The sequence below is a fragment of the Diceros bicornis genome, chromosome 6 (assembly GCF_020826845.1).
Source record: "Diceros bicornis minor isolate mBicDic1 chromosome 6, mDicBic1.mat.cur, whole genome shotgun sequence".
Lineage (NCBI taxonomy): Eukaryota > Metazoa > Chordata > Mammalia > Perissodactyla > Rhinocerotidae > Diceros > Diceros bicornis.
Window position 1 is genome coordinate 40542934 of NC_080745.1, and position 21019 is coordinate 40563952.

General features: G+C 33.0%; 2 long non-coding RNA genes across 3 annotated transcripts in view; one reads left to right on the forward strand and one right to left on the reverse strand.

Annotated features, from left to right (window-relative positions):
- LOC131407171 (uncharacterized) overlaps nt 1-21019 on the forward strand; it is a 43541-nt gene that overhangs the window by 3963 nt on the left and 18559 nt on the right. Inside the window, exons 3-4 of one of the 2 annotated variants that reach the window (XR_009220453.1) lie at nt 1541-1584; nt 9729-10474. This is a non-coding gene — a long non-coding RNA (uncharacterized LOC131407171). Of the gene's footprint in view, nt 1-1540; nt 1585-9728; nt 10475-21019 lie in introns of those variants that run through there. The other variant, XR_009220454.1, reaches the window with a different exon arrangement.
- The window catches only part of LOC131407172 (uncharacterized), a 32804-nt gene continuing 18302 nt past the window's right edge, over nt 6518-21019 (reverse strand). Inside the window, exons 3-4 of the long non-coding RNA XR_009220455.1 lie at nt 13704-13774; nt 6518-6763 (exon numbers count right to left, since the gene is read on the reverse strand). This is a non-coding gene — a long non-coding RNA (uncharacterized LOC131407172). The remainder of the gene's footprint in view (nt 6764-13703; nt 13775-21019) is intronic.

Sequence of the window (21019 nt, forward strand, 5' to 3'; positions counted from 1 at the left end):
TACTGATATTTGGACATAAAATGGTAATATAGTCACAAAATGGAATCACGTATAGAAATAAACAGCAAAGAGTCACAGCTATATAAAACAAGAGTTGAAATTCATAAACATAATACTGAGCAAAAGAAACAAAAAAAAGGAAGAATTTGGACAGGTCTGCATAAGATTCCATTCCTATAATGTGTAAAACTATAATTTTAAGATTCAATTATACACACAAAGTGTATAAATAAAAACAAAGGGATGACTATTACTTAAGCCAAAGTAATGCTTAACACTTAGAGAGGCAAAAGTGTTTGGCTAGGGAACAGTAAACAGGAAATATCTGGAGTGCTGGCAATGTAATTTTTCTCGACTTGGTTGGTGCTACAAATCTGTCAAATTTATACTTAAAAAAACACTAAACTCTCTTTTATGTATATGAAGTATTTCACCATAAACAATAGAAGAATAAAAGACAAAAAAAAAATCATGTGCCAATGGTCCAAATTACAGGCATTAATTTGCAACAGGAAAGTTCCCCTTATTATTCCCCAGGGTGAATAAGCAACTAAGAGTTATGCACCTGATGATGGTTAATAATGATCTCAGCCCACTCATTCAGGGTCATATATATATACATATACATGGGCATATTTACATACACATGAAATTCAGGGAAATATGATTTAAAAATTGAAAATGTTCATTCCCGATGTTCAAAGTGCTTATAGTGGGAAGATAGCCTGATGAGGTGGATGTACATGAAGTTGGTTTGGAAATGGAAGTAAAAAAATGACAAAGATTTTGGATATATAATTATTTTTATAAAGGTGACTCAGAGACAACTTTGTGAAATAAACATTGAAACGTGTCAGTTATAGAGATGTAAGATAAAATTCAGAATCTTACAGATAAGAATAAATGCAACTTAGGGCAGGGGTAGGTATGAGAGAGCAAGTCTTCTTTTAGTATAATTTTTATAATCAGTAACTTTCCTCAAGTATTGTACCAGGTGAGATCTTACAGAAAGCAATAGCTTTTCACTTTATGCATCAAGATTAAGAATGGAAAATTTCTTTGACTTAGGTTCATTTTAAAAGGTTGATTTTTAGATCTAACTTGACTAATTTAACTACCTCTGCACCATTCCATTCTCCCCTGAAGAGCAATATGAATGCAGTTCTTAATTGATTTAGGTGAGCTTCACTTTTCATTTACTGCCAAATTCCACAAATGCCGGTTTTCCTCTAAGTCTCTAGAAGAACACACATACGCACCATATATGCAAGCAAAAACTAAAATACTGCACACATTTTGGAAATTCTCTATGAGGAGATTTATAAGTTATTTCAAACAATTGCTGATTTGAATGGAGGATACTTTTATTTTCAAAATGTAGTTTTCTAGTGGCAAATAACATTGACCAGGTACCAACTGGGATGTCTCAGGCTCTATATTACCATCCTGAACAAGGAAAGCCAACAATGCCTAGAGAGTGCACCTTTATAACCAGCATGATGGAAAAGACTTAACATATGTAACTATCTATATTTAACAGGTTAAGCTGATTGGATCCTCAGTGAGGAGATTATATGAATCAAGGTAAAGCTTTATGTAAACAGCTCAATTATTTTGTAGTTATTTTATTAAGCAATTTTCAATACAATTAATTGAACTTTGTGAAAGAGAAGCTCAGACCAATGTTTGACATATTGGTCATGAATTTTTGGCATTAGAGACTTAGTAATAAAAACTACAGTTTTCAAAGACTGTATATGCAAAATTGCCAATACCATAAGCCGAAAGTTTGAAAGTTCAGCCAAAGTAAAAACATATTGTGTGCCAGATAAAATAGAAATACAGGGGCTGGCCCTGTGGCATAGTGGTTAAGTTTGGCGCACTCTGCTTTGGCAGCCCAGGTTCAGATCCCGGGGGCAGACCTACACTACTCATCAGCCATGCTGTGGCTGCAACCCATAAACAAAAATAGAGGGATACTGGCACAGATGTTAGCTCAGGGCAAATATTCCTCAACAACAACAAAAAAATAGAAATACAATTAGGATTCTATAAAATTAATTGTTTGACTAGATTAAACATGTATGGTCTTTAAAAACATCTTAATTTGACCAAAGAACCTTATATATAACTGCATTCTTAACTACCTTCTTGTTAAACACACAAAACATCACTGAAGATAGTTTTTGTATCAAGTAATCAAAAAAATAAAATTAAACTTTTCTAGTTGGAGCTGTGATTATGGGCTTCAGCGAGATCAAGTGATGCCTTACAGATCTTAGGAAAATAGAATCTTATTTAAGTTCTGATAATGTGAATAAAAATAATTTACGCTGAAGAGAACTAAAGAGATCAAATTTACTTTAGGAATGTTGTAAATGAACTCTTTTAAAACTTGAAAGTAAGAGCATGTAGAAATCTAACCCTTTATTCATGAATACGTAACAACTTTCTTTATTATTAATTATTTTGACATTACCAATATTCATTATTTATCTTAAATATTGAGAAGCCTGAATTTTAAAAAGATATTAAAAGGCCCTTCTGGAGGAAATAAAATGAGATGAGATCTTAGGAATATAAGGAGGGAGGTTTTATGGTTAGTAATGTTTGATTTCTTTTCTGGCTGGTAGGTATATAAGTATTCACTATATACACAACTGAAATATATATTTTCATATTCTTTTTGTATATATTCTTTATTTCACAATGTTTTAAAATATTTGAATATGTTTCACATATACTTCATAATTTAAAAAAAATTCTCATTACTGTCAGAGATTAAGTTATGCATACTCAACAAAAAACCCAAAACATAGTGACTTAAAACAATGACATTTATTTTACTCACAAATCTGCAATTTGGACAGAGCTCAGCCAAGTAACTTGGCATCAGTAAACTTGAGACATTTCAAAGGCTGGGAGATGGAATCATCTAAAGCATTGCTGTCCAAGGGAAATATATTGCAAGTCGAACATGTAATTTTAAAAATTTTAGTTGCCACTGCTGAAATAAATTTCTAGGCCCAAGATGGAGCCACACTTGCCCTTCTAACTGTTTGCTTTACCAGAAGCACAGTACAGTCGTCTCCCACTTATCCATGGTTTCGCTTTCCACGGTTTCAGTCACCTGTGATCAACCGTGGTCCAAAAATATTAAATGGAAAATTCCAGAAATAGAGAATTCATAAATTTTAAATTGCAAGTCTTCTGAGTGGCATGATGAAATCTCAAGTCACCACGCCCTGTCCTGTCTGGGATGTGATTCATCCCTTTGTCCAGCTATCTGTGCTGTATACACTACCCACCAGTGAGTTGCTTAGTAGCCATCTGGGTTATCAGATCCGCTGTTGCAGTAGGGCAGTGCTTGTGTTTAAGCAACTCTTATTTTAATAGTGGCCACAAAGGGCAAGAGTAGTAATGCCGACAATTTGGATGTGTCAACGAGAAGCCATAAAGTGCTTCCTTTACGTGAAAAGGTGAAAGTTCACTTAATAAGGAAAGAAAAAATCATATGCTGAGGTTGCTAAGAATTACAGTAAATTTTATTATGGCATATTGTTATAATTGTTCTATTTTATTATTAGTTATTGTTCTTAATCTCTTACTGTGCCTAATTTATAAATTAAACTTTATCATATGTATGTACGTATGGGAAAAAACACAGTATATATAGGGTTCAGTACTATCTGAGGTTTCAGGCATCCACTGGGGGGCTTGGAACATATCCCTCGCAGATAAGGGGAGCTGCTGCATATCCAGTTAGCCAATCCCCAAACACCAAGCCAATTCTGGGCCTTCTCACCCGAAACAAGGTTGATGATGTGTCCCCAGCCAATCAGATATTTTCTATTTGTCTTTTTTTTTTTGTCCTTTATTTGTTATACTGTAAAAGCTTCTTGCCTTCTGCCCCATTTTACAGTTCTCTTAAAGACTGTCTGCTTCACGAAGTGTTAATTAAAGTTTGTTTTTATCACCTAAATTGCCTTTAATCATTTTTTAAGACCACATTAAAGAAAAAGTAAAAGGAAATAGGTAAAATTAATGTAATAATAGTTTATTTAACCTAATATATTCTGTGTTATCATTTCATCACGTAATCAATATTAAAATATTGTTGAAATATTTCACTTTTTTAAAATCCTATTAAATCTTTGAAATCCAGTGCGTATTTGGCATTTCTAGCACATCTCAATTTGAAATAGTCACATTTCAAGTGCTCAATAGCCACTCAATAATCCAAAGCACAACTTTAACAGCTTGCTCACACACATATCTAGCAACTGATGCTGTCCATAACCTAAAATCCTAGCTGAGACCAACAGCTGGATCACCCACATGCTTCCTCTCCATGTGGTCTAGACGTCTTTTCTAACACAGTAAATCGGTTTCAAGGACATGCGTTGAGAGAGGTGGAGGGAGAAGGGGAGGGAGGGAGGCAGAGAGGGAAAGAGAGAGAAAGAGAACAGCCGGTGAAATGAGTTACGCATTTTATGAGTAATCCAGACGTTATATAACATCACTTTTTTTAATGATTACTCACAACAGTCACAAGCTTGCCGAGGTTCAAGGGGAAGTGTGTAATGCAATCAATAAATACACTTTTTAAGTTTATTTCTCAAAATTTAGAAGCTTGCATGCAGAAAATTGACCATTCAATGGGTAGGAATAAAGGCCTAGGTGTCAGTTAACCGATGGAACTGGTAAAATGATAGATAGCACTGATCACTAATATCCTCTGACCTGGATATTATACAATGAGAAAGGTGCATTCAGAAAAAGAATGATAGTTTTATGGAATAGGAAAGGTTGAAGGATTTATATGTATTTGATACACAGGCAAGCATTCACTTCTGCTTTATTTCAAACACTGATAATTGATCACAAGTCTTTCCCGTGAAGCCGTGACCTCAGCTTCAGAACTCTCAGTATAGTGCTGCAAGCAGCCACTGTGAATTGATAGAATATCGATAAAAAGTATTTTTCACCCCTGGATTAGAAGTCATATTGCACTTGAGAATAGGTATCCTGGAAGAGACTATGAAGAAGAAGTAGGACAAAGAAAATTTGTTACATAGTGCAGGCTTTTATGTTTGAGATTTTAGAGGTGAAATAATTCATGATGGCAAGAGCAAAAATGTGACAACCAACATAGGTTGCTAAAGTAGACTGAGTCCACCAATAAATTCCACAGGTGTAAGGATTACACATTCGATCGGCAGAAGACATCAAAGATTGTGCAATCATAGCCCAAGTCCCAAGTCTACAAGGAATATGGATGTTGGTATAGTATGGCTACAAGAAAGAGAATAAGGTAATATTCAAAGATGGTATATAACTCATAGGAGTAGAAAATGAACAAAATAAAAGTACAAAATATTTTACGAAAATATATGAGAGAATAAAACGAAAGCTACCCCAAGCTTTTAGTTCTAAATAGTGGTTGCACAACAAAAAGAAGAATCTGCTCCTGAGGGCATTATAAGGAAAATAGTATTTTTTAAGATAAATTTGCAGTTAAAATTAGGAAATTGAAAGGAGTAATGATGATGTGATGATGGAAAATATTAATGATTGCATTTAATCCTTGCAGCATGTTTTTGACAGGTATTCTTATTATAACTGTTTAAGATGAGAAAACTGAGGTCTCAAGAAGTTGTTAGCCCTATAAAAAATAATATCCCATACCTAGGAAGCAGTTTAGGTAGGATTCCAAAGCTTGTAATTATAATTATCATTATCCTGTATAAAGTGTTCCAATACTAAGAAACAGTTTATCAGGCTGATAGTTGTTTTAATAATATTTATGAGAAGAGAAACACAAATTTACTTAATGCTAACTGTGTAGTGTCAATTTTGCAGCCAGAAATTTTTTTCTTTTATTGATGTACTGAATTTTTCCCCTCCCTCAACCTCTCTTCTTTTCCACTAGGTCGTTCACTCAATAGATAAACATTCTATATTATTCAGCATTACTCTGATTAAAAGGCAATGATTGTTGATAAAGTAAAGCCATTTTCACTTTGTAATCCCATTGAGTTCAACTTTTTCAATAATTTATACATTTGCATATATTATCGTATACATAATACAATTGGAAGAGAATGCAGAATAATGCTAAATCAATCAGTGATAAAAATATTTATTGTGAGCATTTTCCAAAGATTACCTATGCCCCAAACATGTCTTTTTAAATCATATACATATATTAATTCTAAAATAAAGTTAAAACCATGAAAAATAAACCAAATTAGAGAAATAGTTTAACATATCTGTTTTGGTTCTTGTGGAAAAAAATTCATGATAGACTTCTTTTTTACTCTTTAAGCACTATACCTTTCTTTATGTCATTGCTCATTAACTACATTTTAGAATCAGAAAGTAGTAAGTACTCTAGTATTTATTCATTTTCTTCATGTTTTTATTTTAACTTCTCATGTAGTTGATAAATGTGCTTGTAGTTGCAGTGAAAATCTTTCTAAATCAAAAAGCTTTCACAAAATTTGTTTTTCAGTTTCTTCAAAAGCATTCATTTATTGTATCCTTAATGATGCAGCTATTAATGCTATGGCAAAATGTATATGCTGCAAAGGAATCTATCTTAATGACTAAAAACAAGAAAACTAATAAATGATACATACCTTACTGTAAAAACTTCACATCAATCTCTTAAATACACTTACGTGTTCATGAGTTCAATGTTGAGTACAATGGCATTAAATCACTTTTCATCTTGTCATTGCATAAACCATTTGGTTGTTTGCTGAAATTATAGTTAAATATAAAATTTGTGAATAGATTGTATAAAGCCTACTTATGAAAATGTACCTAGTAAAGTTTGTAAAAGCCATGATAGCATTTTAATGATAATGGTTGAAATTGGACCTGTGGGGATTTTTAAGATTTCTAGTGCCTAGGATTTACAAAGCACACCGTATCTTTCTCATTGTCATATCTCTCAGCAGGTTAAATTAGTGGAGATTTTATTTTTGCCCAGTAATAACACCATTTAGGTGTATTCAAATAGAGTATTTTACTAATATAAAAGTTATATTTACTAATATAATAACATAGTCATATTTACCAATATAAATATTGTAAAAATAATTAAAAATAAAAAGAACTTCAAAAAAATAGGGGAAAAAAGAAGAAAGAATGATAACCACTGGTCATATTCTTTCAAAGACATGGCAGTATAGAAGAGTAAGAAATAGCCCTAAACTAGGATTCTGAAGATAGGACTAGTAATAATCAATTCTGAGCTTCTTCAAATCATTTACTTTTTCTGAACTTGAATTTTTTTTTTTCCTTTGCTGAGGAACATTTGCCCTGAGCTAACATCTGTTGCCAATCTTCCTCCTTTTGCTTGAGGAAGAGTCGCCCTGAGCTAACACCTGTTACAATCTCCCTCTATTTTGTATGTGGGACCTCACCACAGCATGGCTGCTGATGAGTGGTGCAGGTCCACACCTGGGAACCAAACCTGGGCCACGGAAGTGGAGCATGCCGAACTTAACCACTAGGCCACAGGGCTCACCCTGAACTGAGTTTCTTTATCTTTAAAATGGAGTTAATCTTCCACATCATGTTTATGCCACTCGTTAGGGTGTTCTGTGAGTTTAAATGAAATTATATGTATGGTATTGTTTTAAAAAATTGTAAGATGTTATTTACAATACACTACTATTGTTATATGTTCAGATTACATGCATTCATTTTTCTAGACTAGCAATCATGAAAATAGTTTCAGAAAACACTCTCAAAATTTAGTAATGGATCTCTGGTCTGTTGTCATAAAGAAAAAAAAGAATTAAACAAAGTCTGTCTCCATTACTAGAAGTATATATATATAACAGTCACAACAAGGGAAATAATAGCTTGTATTGAGCTAAGGTTTCAACTCTGTTTATTAGTTCAGTCTCCAATATCCATGAAAGCAGGGACACCTGGATCTTGCTCCTTGTTCTCTCTCTAACAGGTAGCACGGGCACATAGTAGAATCTCAATAAAGTTTCTTGAATGAATTAGTGAAGGAACAACATTATAAGGTTACACAGTGAGAAGTAGAATATGTGTGAGGGAAGGTTGTGATGATAAAAAACATAAAAACCACTAAGAATAGGTTAACAAAACAGGCCATGTATTGTAGAAAAAAATGAATGGTAACATGAAACTTATCTTGAAGTATTTACAGAATAGTCATATGGAGGAGAAGTTAGATTTATGTTGTTTCTCTGCAGAATAAACAATGAAAAATATTGAGTTAGAAGTCAGAGAAAGGTTGATTTCCTGTCTATAAAATAACAACAATTATAGCTGGTCAAAAATGAGATGTATTTTCTCATGAGAAAGTATACTTCCTTAATATCAGAGGGGTAAACCAAAAGGTCGATGATAATTGGTTAGGATTCTCTACAAAAGAAATTGGTGAAGGAGGAAAGGAAAGTGGTGAAGAGCCAGCCTCGGAATGTCTGGACAAGCTCCACACAGAACATGCTATCTCTGTGACGAGCTAAGCGCCTCTCAAAATTCAATGTGCAAATGAATCACATTGTTAAATCTCACTAAAACGCAGATTCAGGTTGGATAGACCTAAGATGGGGCCTGGGATTCTGTATTTCTAAGGAGCTTATGCTTTGCTGCTTTAGGCCTAACTTTGAGTAACAAGAATCTATTGCAAATTATTTCATTTATCTCTACCTCAGTGTTCTAAACTCTATGAATTATAAGGTGTTTGCTAGCATTAAACACAAAAATCCCCACAAAAAAACAAACAAATCTGTGATAATGTGGTTATCTCTTCAAAAATTCTGGAGAATTGAAATTCACAATTTATGACATCTGTCAAAGCTAACACTTGAAGGAAATAACTGATGATTTAACAACTATATACTTCATTCTTTAAAAAATGCGTTATGTTCACTCAGCACCAACATTTTGTATATAGGCTTAATGTAAAACAAACAAACTTATGTTTCTTGAAATGACAGCTGCTACTGTATTAATATTTGCAAGTGTTGGTATAGAAAAATATCAGAGGAACAGGAATCTTTTTTAAAAAGAAAAAGTAGACACATCTGTCAATTGATGAAAGGAATTTTCAATAAATGATGATATATACCATATTAATGGATGTAAAGTCTTTATATTGGAAAAGTGTCAATTCTTCACAAATTCTTTTATACTTTCAGCATGATTGCAATCCAAATCCTAAAAGGACTTTTTATGATGCTTAAAAGCTAATTTTAAAATTTATATGTAATAGTAGATAAGATAATTTTGAATAAAAGAACAAAGGTAGATAGTTTTAACAATCATCAAGTTATATAATGAACCTGGAATTTAAATAATGATACTTTGGTATATAAAAATCACAAATAAATGAATCAAACAGAAAATGGAGCCCTTCCAGGTCTGGAAATGACTTAGTACAGGACTTTAATTTTCTTTTGCTGCTTATCCTCTGATATTCCTCTCTATATTTGGAGAAATCCATTTGAATTTTGATATCTAGGGAACTTTGGCTTTATCTCTACTTTTATAGCTTATTTTTCAGAGATATGTCAGATGATTTAGTTCTTGTTTTACTTAAAAATAGTTTACACATTGATAAAACTGGAAAGGTATTCCAAAATGTTAAGGATGATAGCTTCTAGGTGCTGGTAATATTTAAAACTTGTCTACTTATTTTTTTATTTTCTGTCTTTTTCCAATATCTTATGTCAAAGCATGTTGTTAAAAGTTAAAAACAGACGAAAGAGATACCACTTCGGCTTCAGAACTCTTGTACTGCCTAAATAGAAAACCTGGGAAATCTAAAAAGATAAACTCTAGATGACAGAAAAGCAGCAAGAAGACTGTATAGGTTCCTCAAGTGGTAGAGCGTATGGAGAACCCACAGAGATCATTATAATTACAAAACAGCAGACAAATGGTTTTTTTCCCCAATGGAAAGGTAATCGTTAGGAACCTTGACCGTTTGCTAAACTGAACATTTCCCCAAAACAGCTAATGAGTACAGTGGCACATCTCCTTGTTATGTTTTATTTGAAGAACTAATTAACTTTTGCATAACAGGTTTAAGAAGAATAGTTTAAATTAGGAAGTTTTGTAGGTGCACCAAGATACAACAGTTGATAAATCAAAAGCAAAATAATGAAAGAAGCTTTTCCAGTCTGTTCAGGATTACGCATTTTTTGTTTCTCTGCCGTTTATCTATGTTACCAAAAGGAAAATATCCAGGGAACACATCACTTGTGAAAATGTATTCTACCAAACGTATTCACAGTATGGACAAATTTCTCCATTTAATAAATGCATAAGTTAGTGGTAAGACTTTAAATTTTAATAAATTCTAGTAAAATTGATGATATATAAACCTATTTTTGCATGTTGACCTTATGTCATTTCTATCTCTTCTTCCATTTTATTTAATTTCAACTTCTCTTGTCTCATCAACACATTCATGCACTGATCGGCATCATCTCCTGAAAATATCTATTTTGGGTATGTTCATGATTGTATTTAGATTAAACTTGAAGAATAAAATGCAAAGTGATATAAATGTTTGAAAAAATAAATCTACAAAGAAATGTGCTTTCTGTCATCAAGAATGTGATACATACATGCACAAACATATATGTATGTGTGTGTTGTACATACAGAAGAGTCCAGAGAATAATACAAACTGTATTTAACATATTTCAACTTGTTCCTACTTCTTCTTCAAATATTTTTCTTTGTCTATGAAATAAGGAATTACAGATATATTTGAAGGTCTCTGTGTACCACTCTTCAAATACATCCCCCATCCAACTCTAAAGGAAACCAAATCCTGGAAACAATGTAACGTCTTCACTAAGTAAAATATTAATTCTACCTGGAAGTAAACACTGTCTCACTTTCTTGAATAGCCAAGATTTCAACAAATAACAAAATTTGCATCGGATGTCTCAGTAGCAGTGCAAAAGGCTAAAAGATAACAAAGCTCTGCCTTTGTAGTTCTGAGGAAAAATCATTTCAAATCTAGAATTTTTTTTTTATTTTTGCAGAGAAGGATTTGCCCGGAGCTAACATCTGTTGCCAGTCTTCCTCTTTTCTTTTCTCTCCAAAGCCCCAGCGCAGGGTTGTATATCCTAGTTGTAGGTCCTTCTAGTTCTTCTATGTGAGCTGCTGCCACAGCTTGGCAGCTGACAGAGGGGTGGTGTGGTTCCACGACTGGGAAACCAACACGGGCCACTGAAGCAGTGAGAGTGCTGAACTTGAACCACTAGGCCATCATGTCTGGCTCAAAATCTAAAATTTTAATTCCTGTCAAGTTATTTATCAAACGAAATGAGGAAATATACACTTAAAATATTACTTAAAGTTGAGCATACATATATTCAAAACATGCATCAAAGATTGAGGAAAACAAGGAATCCAAGAATGCAATAAAAAGAAATTTCTACATGATACTTGTTTGGCCACCATAGAGAGCAGATTAATCTCTCTTAGAAACATATATGCAAAAATCCTACACAAATTATTAGCAAAATTAATGCACCAGTTCCTAAACAGAATCTTATATCATGACCAAGCTGAGTTTAACTCATGAATGCTACGTTGTTTTATTAATACAACAAACGTCAGCAAATAAAGGAGAGAAATCACGTAATTATCTGAATAGTTGCAAAACTTATTTAATAATATTCAACATCTATTTAAAATGAAGAAGAATGTTTCTTAGAACACTAGGAATAGAAGGAAATTTTTGTAATCTAATATGGTGTATCTACATAAGACCTACAGAAACAATTGCATTTTATGGCAAAATATTGAAAGCTGTACTTTGAAATGAAAAAAAGGCAGGGATGTCCATCATCCCCATTTCTATTCTACATTGTACAGGAAGTCTAACCAATGAAGTAAGGTAAGAAAAATAAATAGAAGGAAAAACATATAGAACATAGAAATAAAACTGTTAATTTTCAAACGATGTAATTTTATGTATAAATAATTAAATAATAACATCTATTACAATTAATACAAATTTAGTACGAGTATTTGTAATAATATTTATATATATGTGAAAAAATATTACAAACTGGAAGTGGAATTTAAAAATATGTCTTTAAAAATAGCATTAAATGTATAATAAGAACAAGAGCATGAGAAAGTGATAATAGCCACGGCAGAAGTTTTGCATCTTCCTATGTCTCCACATAAAAATGGAGCAATGAGATAGTCTTGCCAGAGAGAGCAAATTAAAGTCTGATCAAATTTCTGTATCCAGCATCCCATCTGCACTAAATAGAGCGGAAAGAGGAGTGTTGAATTCACGTGTTGAATCTCACTGTGAATATACAATAAGCAAAATCGAGACCATGGGAAATTACAGGTTAGAGAGTACAGGTTCTCAACAGATACATCACAAAATAAAGAAAGGAATGAGTGGGGTTGTAAATTAAAAGAGACTTGAAAGGCATAAAAAGTTAAAAAGTGAGAGGGACTAAATTATCTGACTAGTGATGTACATTTGTATGACGAAACTAGCAAAAAACACTACGGAAGTTTTTACTATAATAGAATAGTGTTTACTTTGGGTAGGAGGAAAAGAGATGGCTGTCATTGGGTTTGGGCACGTGAGGGACTTCTGAACTGGCTGGCAAAGTTCTGTTTCTTGATGAAAATGGTAGTTACAAGTATGTTCACCTTATAATAATTATAACCTTAAAATAATTTAATAATTCCGATCCATTAACAAGTTGCATTTCTCCACTTAACATATCTCAATGAAGTTTTAAAATCTTTCCTATAAAGGCTTTGCACAACTTTGTTATATTTATTCAAGAGTACTTTATTTTAAAAATATATTGTAAAATAAAACAAAGATACAACAACAAATGTACTCCTTAGTAAATTATTATTTGACTTGATATGTTGATTCTAAAATTAAATGGGTAGCATGTGGCTAAAAATAGCAAAAAAATTTAAATAAAAATCTATTAAAGATTAAAAAAACACAATGGAGCATTTACCCAAACAATTATCTAGACTTTTATAAATCTAAACATCACAAGCATGGTAGTAACACTGAAGTAATATACAAATAGAAAAACATAAGAGTTTAGAGATACAAGAAACAGATCCACTTATACATAAATATCAGATTTATGTCAAAAACACCAGCCAGGATAATTGGGAAAGGACACTCTTTTTCAATGACCGGTGCTAGGACAATTGTGCATCCATATGAAAAAAATGAGTTTGAATCTCTATCTCATACCATAACATAACAAAATTTGATTTTCAGTGAATAATAGACCTATTGTGACAGGTAAATCAATACATTGCCAGAAAATATTATTGAAATATCATCATGACCCCAGGAAGGTACATATGTCTTAAATAAGATACAAAAAGCACTGTGTGTAAAGAAATGGCTAATAAATTCAATGATATTCAAATGAAAACTTCATTTCCTCAAATGACTGCATAAATAGAATGAGTGGGAGAAGATAGTTAAAACTCATGAAACTGATAAATGTCCAGAATCCAGAACAAAGAATTTCTCAGAATAAATAAGAAATAGAAAAATGAGAAAAAGACTTAAATAGACACGTCACAAAAGCCAATAAAAATAGAGAAAAAAAGGTTGTGAACCTCATTTGTATCAAGGAAATGCAAAATAAAACGACGGTGAGCTGTTACTACGTACCTACCATTAAGACTTCATGGGCATGGCAATATTCTATTTCTTGTCTTTGACCTTGGAGGTGGATATATATAAAGCCTAGGAAAACATTGGAAAAGTTCATATGTTTCAAATAAGATACTAAAAACAAACAATCCACAAGGAAATTGTTATAATTGATTTGTTCAATTATAATGCATACTTTATGTAGTTTATTTCAGAATTGAAAGCAGTTAAATTTTGCTTAATCAAAAACATTCCAAAATACATTTGTTTTTTGTTGGACAAAAAGAAACTCAAAATTGGACATTTGGTATTCAATTTATGAGTGAAGTTTTTGATAATGAAAACTTTCTCCTTTGTGAGTTAATTTCATGGTCATGTTCTTCCTTTTGCAAAAATAAAAAATATTTATTGGAACCATACAAACTTACCTGATATTTCACTGGTTTTGACTTAGAAAATTCACATTTCAAGACAGTATGTATATTACAGAAAAATTTTTTTAGAAAAATTAAAAGTATTATTCTGGTATTATTCTGGTATCTAGTTTTATATATATAATATATATATGCAGAACTGATCCTCATTATTCAGATTCCATATTTAGGAACTTGCCCACTCTCTAAAATCAACACTCATGTCGCTTTTGTGGTCATTTGCAGACATGTACAGGGTGACAAAAAATTTGAACGCCCCTCGTGCACATTCCCAGCTTAATTCAAACAAAGAGAAACTTCGACTTCTTGTTTCATCTCTGCAAACAACTGTCTTTTTCATGGTGTATATTGTGCCATATATTTTGCATTTTTTACTTTTTCTTGATGATTTTACTGTTTAAAATGGCCCCTAGGCCTAGCGCTGAAGTGCTGACTAGTGTTCCTAAACACAAGAAGGCTGTGATGTCTCTTATGGAGAAAACATGTGTGTTAGATAAGCTTTGTTCAAGTGGATTATAGTGCTGTTTGGCTGTGAGTTCAATGTCAATGAATCAACTATATATATATATTTTTTGACAATATATATTAAGTAAGGTGTTTTTAAACAGAAACACCCATAAGGCAAGGTTAAGTGTTGCTTGATTGACAAAAATGTAACCAGAGGCTCACAGGAACCTAATCCTGTATTTCTTTTGTATTTCTTCTAGAAGCAATGGTTCAATATCACTAATTCAGCGTTTGCAGCCACCTTACAGAATATAACGGCTCGGGCCGGCCTGGTGGCTTAGCGGTTAAGTGTGTACGCTCTGCTACTGGCGGCCCCAGTTCGGATCCCGGGCGCGCACCGACGCACCGCTTCTCCAGCCATGCTGAGGCCTCGTCCCACATACAGCAGCTAGAAGGATGTGCAACTATGACATACAACTATCTACTGGGGCTTTGGGAATAAAAGGAGGAGGACTGGCAATAGATGTTAGCTCAGAGCCGGTCTTCCTCAGCAAAAAAATAAAGAGGATTAGCACCGATGTTAGCTCAGCGCTGATCTTCCTCAAAAAAAAAAATAAGGAATATAACTGCTGCAAATAAGGAGAAATTATGCCTCACACACAATGAGAGGAAGAGAGGAAGGCTATACCGTATGTATAAAATCAAGTATCTTTTTGATAAACATACTATCATCTGATAGAGTATGTGCTAAGCAATTCTTTTCTTCACAACATTTTCCTGGATATTCTTGGACATATAATCTTCCAAAATTACTCATGATTATTCTCATATTACTTTAAAATTCTATGGGATTTATAACTAGGAGCCCTTCAAATATGTAGGTAAAATTAAGACTACTCATCCAGGAATTTAAACTACTTTTTCCCCCATTAAAATCATCTTTTTAATTTGTTATTAAAGTTTTATACATATTTCCATGAAAACCAGAAAATTAAATAGGTAACAACGTTCAAAAGTAAAATCCAAGACTTTTTTTCTTTAAATGGAGAAAAGTCTGAATATTCTAATTAAAATATCTCCCTAAGTAACAGAAAGAAATATAAAAGAGACATCTAAACACAGCCAGATGACAGTCTTACAGAAAAGACAATCTTCTACCAGCAACTTAAGATATCCAGGTGAAGCAATCTTCATGTTTTTTTTTTTTCTGATAAATGAGTCTTTTTTCTCAAATTTAAACATTACACAATAGTTTAACATACTGATGAATAAATTGAGTCCTTTAAAATTATGAAGAAAGGCAATTTATAGGAGTGCAATCAATCTTAATGACAGAAATTGTACTTCATTTAAATATTGATGACTTTAAGTGTTATAATACCAAGGAAATGTTATGCATGTCAAAATTTTACTGTTAAACACTACGCGAAATTTATATGAAATTGTGTTGTATTCTGTCTATAACCAAACAAACACAAATCAAGTCACTCATGACTCATGGTCCTTTTGAATATCTTACACATTTACCTGATCAGAAACATAACTGAATATATAGTTATTTTGACAGAAAATTATTCAAGCATGGCATTTTGTTAGTTCTGTTATGAAAACTTAAGATTTCAAACTCAATTATACAATTATATGTATAATTTAAATAAAAGTGACTAAGATATAACACGTTTAAAATTTTCATTACTTATGTTCTATTTTTGTAAGGAAAATGACCATACTTAATAATTTGCCATCAAAAACAAAAAAGATTCAAACTAATGGGACATTTCTTGAGCAAAAATTTAAAAGCTATTTGAATGAACTAATTAGAAATCAATTACTGCCTTACTGCCATCGAAAATAAATTTTAAAAATTTTGAAAGCGTTCAAAGAAAAATTCAGAGGCCTCTTTCTTGAAAGACTTCTAGGAGGGCGTTAACAACATACGATTTAATTCTTAAACCAGTAGCTTCTGCTTGTAAGTGTCATCTCTAAGGATTCAAAATTATATATATTAGGTCTTGCATTAAAACCCTAGTCAAGGAATTTGGTACCATTTATAAATTTCTTTCATTGTAGTAAAAGATCCTTTACATTAGATGTCCATCAAAACACACAGTGGTTTATCGCTATGTTTTTTTCAAGTCTTCTGAAAATAGACCCTAAGTCTGAGTTTTTCCAAAAGACCCTGAGGCAGAGATTTGAATAGTCCTAGTTCGTATAGGAGGATCAAAGAGGGGCACAGGGGAGTGGTACCTGGAAGGGAAGGCAGCCAGTAAAGCCTGCTATCACCACAGACAACTTGAGTTTATCCCACTTGAAAACTTCAGGAAAAGTTCTTAAACACACACCATGGAATTCTCATACTGGAGGCAAGCACCAATTCTCAGGAATCATTCACTGAGGGCTGCTACTAGGGGGTGTTAATTCACCCCAATAACAGTCTGACACACAGCAGTGCTCCAGAGATTCTGGAAAAAGCCCTTCTGGTTCAGAGAGGCTGGAGCTGGAAGTTCTCAGGAGCAAATCAAAATGGTTATGGATATAGGCTGGGCATGGGGTCTGCTACAAAGGTTACCCTATATGATTTCAGTGAAAAATATGAATTTGACCTATACACAGTTTTTAAAAGCAATTCAAATTCATAAAAAAGAAAAAAAATCACAGTGGCTAAAATGGTAGCATGACATGCATTTCATTTTTATATTAGGCTTTTAAAGGAATAGACATTGTGTCCACATATGACTATTTTTGTTATATTTGCCAAATGGTAACAACCATTTAAATTTTATGTTTGTTATGTTTCTACATTTATACTGTTTTTATACATCTATAACTTGAAATATAAACATAGAAAATATCTACCAAATTTTGTTAGTATTTTCTCTTTGTATTTTGGTTCTGAAATTTCGCAAAGTTGAGTCTCTAGGTGGGTCTTTTTTTATTTATCACGTGATTTCATACTTTCAATCAAAGACAATATCTTTCTTCAGCTCTGTGAATTTTTCTCCTATTTTTTTCTTTATTTGTTTCTGTCAAATCAATTTATTTATTCTCATTTTTATAGAAATCCTGGTACATGAATATACTGCTTTCTGGATTTGTCCTGTATTTCTTTGATTTTTTTTCCAGTAAATATTCAACTGGTTTTCTTTTCTTTTCCAGTTTTATTGTAATATAATTGACATATTACTTGTATAAGTTTAAGGTATACAACATAATGATTTGATATATGTATATATTGAAAAACGATCGTCACAATAAATTTAGTTAACATCCATCACCATGTGTAGGTACAGTTTTTTTCCTTGTGATAAGAACTTTTAGACCCACTCTCTTAGCAACTTTCAAATATACGCTCCAGTATTGTTAACTATAGTCATCCTGTTGCACATTACATCTCAGAACTTATTTATCTTATAACTGGAAGTTTGTACCTTTTGACCACTTTCACCCAATTTCCTCCCTCCCCCTTCTGGCAACCACAAATCTGATCTCTGTTTCTATCAGTTTGGTTTTTTCAGATCCCATGTTAGTGAGATCATACAGTATTTGTTTTTCTCTGTCTGACTTATACCACTTAACATAATGCCCTCAATGTCCATCTACATTGTAACAAATAGTAGGATTTCCCTCTTTTTGTGGCTGAATAGTACTCCATTGTATGTGTGTGTATACATATACATACATATATAATCACATTTTCTTTATCCATTTAGGACACTTAAGTTGTTTCCATGTCTTGGCTATTGTAAATAATACTGCAATGAACATGGGGGTATAGACATCTCTTTGGGATAATGATTTCATTTCCTTTGGGTATATTCCCAGAAGTGGAATTGCTGGACCATATGATAGTTCTATTTTTAATTTTATTTATTTATTTATTTTTTTGTGAGGAGGATCAGCCCTGAGCTAACATCTGCCAATCCTCCTCTTTTCTTTTAGCTGAGGAAGACTGGCCCTGGGCTAACATCCGTGCCCATCTTCCTCTACTTTATATGGGATGAGACCACAGCATGGCTCGACAAGCAGTGCGTCGGCGCATGCCCAGGATCCGAACCTGCGAACCCCGGGCCACCACGGCGGAGCACGAGCACTTAACCACTTGAGCCACGGGGCCGACCCTGGTATGCTTTTAATTTTTTGAGGAAGCACCATACTGTTTTCCATAGTGGAAAGTGCATAAGGATTCCCTTTTCTTTGCATCCTCGCCAGAATTTGTTATTTCTTGTCTTTTTGATGATAGCCATTCTAACAAAGGTGAGGTGATATCTAATTATGATTCTGATTTGCATATCCCTGATGATCAGTGATGTTGAGCACCTTTTCACGTACTTTTTTGGCCATTTGAATATCCTTTTTGAAAAAATGTCTATTCAGGTCCTTTGCCCATTTTTTAATTGGATATTTGTTATTTTGCTATTGAGTTGCATGAGTTCCTTATATATTTTGATTATTAACCCCTTACCAGGTATGCAGCTTGTGAATATTGTCTCCCAATTTGTAGATTGCCTTTTCATTTTGTTGATCGTCTCTTTTGCTGTGCAGAAGCTTTTGAGTTTGATGTAGTCCCACTTGTTTATTTTTTATTTTGTTGCTTGTGCTGTAGGAGTCACATCTGAAAAATATCATTGCCAAAACTTATGTCAAGAAGCTTTTACCCTCTGTTTTCTTCTTGAATTTTTATGATTTCAGATCTTACATTTGCTGGGGCCCACGGCAGGCCACCACAAAATATACCACAATGGCATTTGATTATTTTGAATTAAAGTTACTTGAGAAGCAGCCAATGTAAAAAAAAAAACAGCATTTTGATCCTCTTCTCTCTGTTTCTCCTGCAAGCAGGAAATAAATCTCCCATGTGCAAAGTACCCTTCCCGAACCAGGAGATAGGCATCCTTATCTCCAAAGCTAGGGAATTCAGGGCCAAGAAGACTGTGTAAACAAATCTTTTTACTTTTACTAATTTACTATCTCAAGCTAAAACTTTGTTTAAATTCCTCGCTAATTAATTACCCCATGAGTTTCTTTGTCCTTCCATTCTTCACAAATTCATTGCTTGTGTAAAAAGATATATAATCTGCCTGCTTTGTTAACTTAAAGAACATCATTTCTCTATGATCTCCAATAAGTACATATTAGATTAGGTTTTCTTCTGTTAATCTAGTCTTGTGTCAATTTTATTATTAGTCCAGCCGTAAGAACACAAGAAGGACAGAAGGAGGAGTTTCCTCCTCCTCAACACATTTAAGTCTTTAACCCATTTCAAGTTAATTTTTGTGAGTAGTGTAAGATAGGGGTCTAGATTTATTCTTTTACATGTGAATATCCAATTTTCTCAGCACTATTTATTGAAGACTGTCTATTGTCCATTAAGTATTCTTAGCTCCTTTGTCAAATATTAATTGATCGTATACCAACTGGTTTTCTATATACTCTCAGGTCTATGTTCAATTTTCCCCATATGACTCATTGCATATTCACCTTTTAACCTTTTATTGTTAATTTTATCCAGTGAATTTTTTATATCAGTAGTCATAGTCTAATTTTCAAAAACTCTTTCTTCTTTTATTTTGCTCCTTTTTTGGGTAGCCTCTTTGTGTTTTATGTCTAAAATATTTTCTCAATTTCTGTGAATACCTAATATAAATTTTAAAGATTATTTTCTAGTCCCCTAATAATTTTCTTGAAAGTCCTTTTTCTGTTTATTCTTCTGAGTCTTTTTTGTTCATGTTGTTGGGTCTCTTCAGATATCTATTTTTTGTTGCTTTTCCATTCAGATTTATGAAAGCACAATTCCCTCAGTACAGATGCCTAGTGCAACTTACCTCTGTAGTTGTGACATGTATATTTCTCCAAAGGGCTTCCCTTCTGATGCAAGTGTTGATAGATCAGCTACCCTGGAGAGAGTGTGGATTTGATGTAAGCAGGCAGGTAAAACCCCAAAAGTGCTCTGATAAAGAAAGTCTTGGAGGAACATTTTAGATTTCACTTTAGGGGAAAGATTTATATTCTGTCCTTTCTCTCTCTCCATACTTCCTTAAGTCTCTTAGGTTTTTCTCTGTTTCTTTTCACAAGAATTAATATCCTTCCTTAGACTTCTCAGGTAGAGTGCAATTTCTTCTAAAAAGTTTCTTGGTCTTTGCCTAATAACAGAGGCCACAGTTGCCAGCTGTTAGTTGTCTGGAGAAAAGGAAGAGCATTGTAGCTGCAGCAATTTACAAATACAGTTCTCACCACCCACATCCATCTTTGATCTTTGTATAGTTTTTGGCAGATTTGGAGCTTCTCTGGTGACTCCCTTGGGAAGACATGTACTGTGGCTGTTGTCTTAGATTTGTGTTCCTCTAGTTTCTTTCTACCATCTGCTCTCTCTTTTTCAAAATCTCATCAGCATTTCTAGTCTGCTAATATGATAGTTTTTAAAAATTTTTTACTCCATAGTTATTTCTCCTTTATTTTT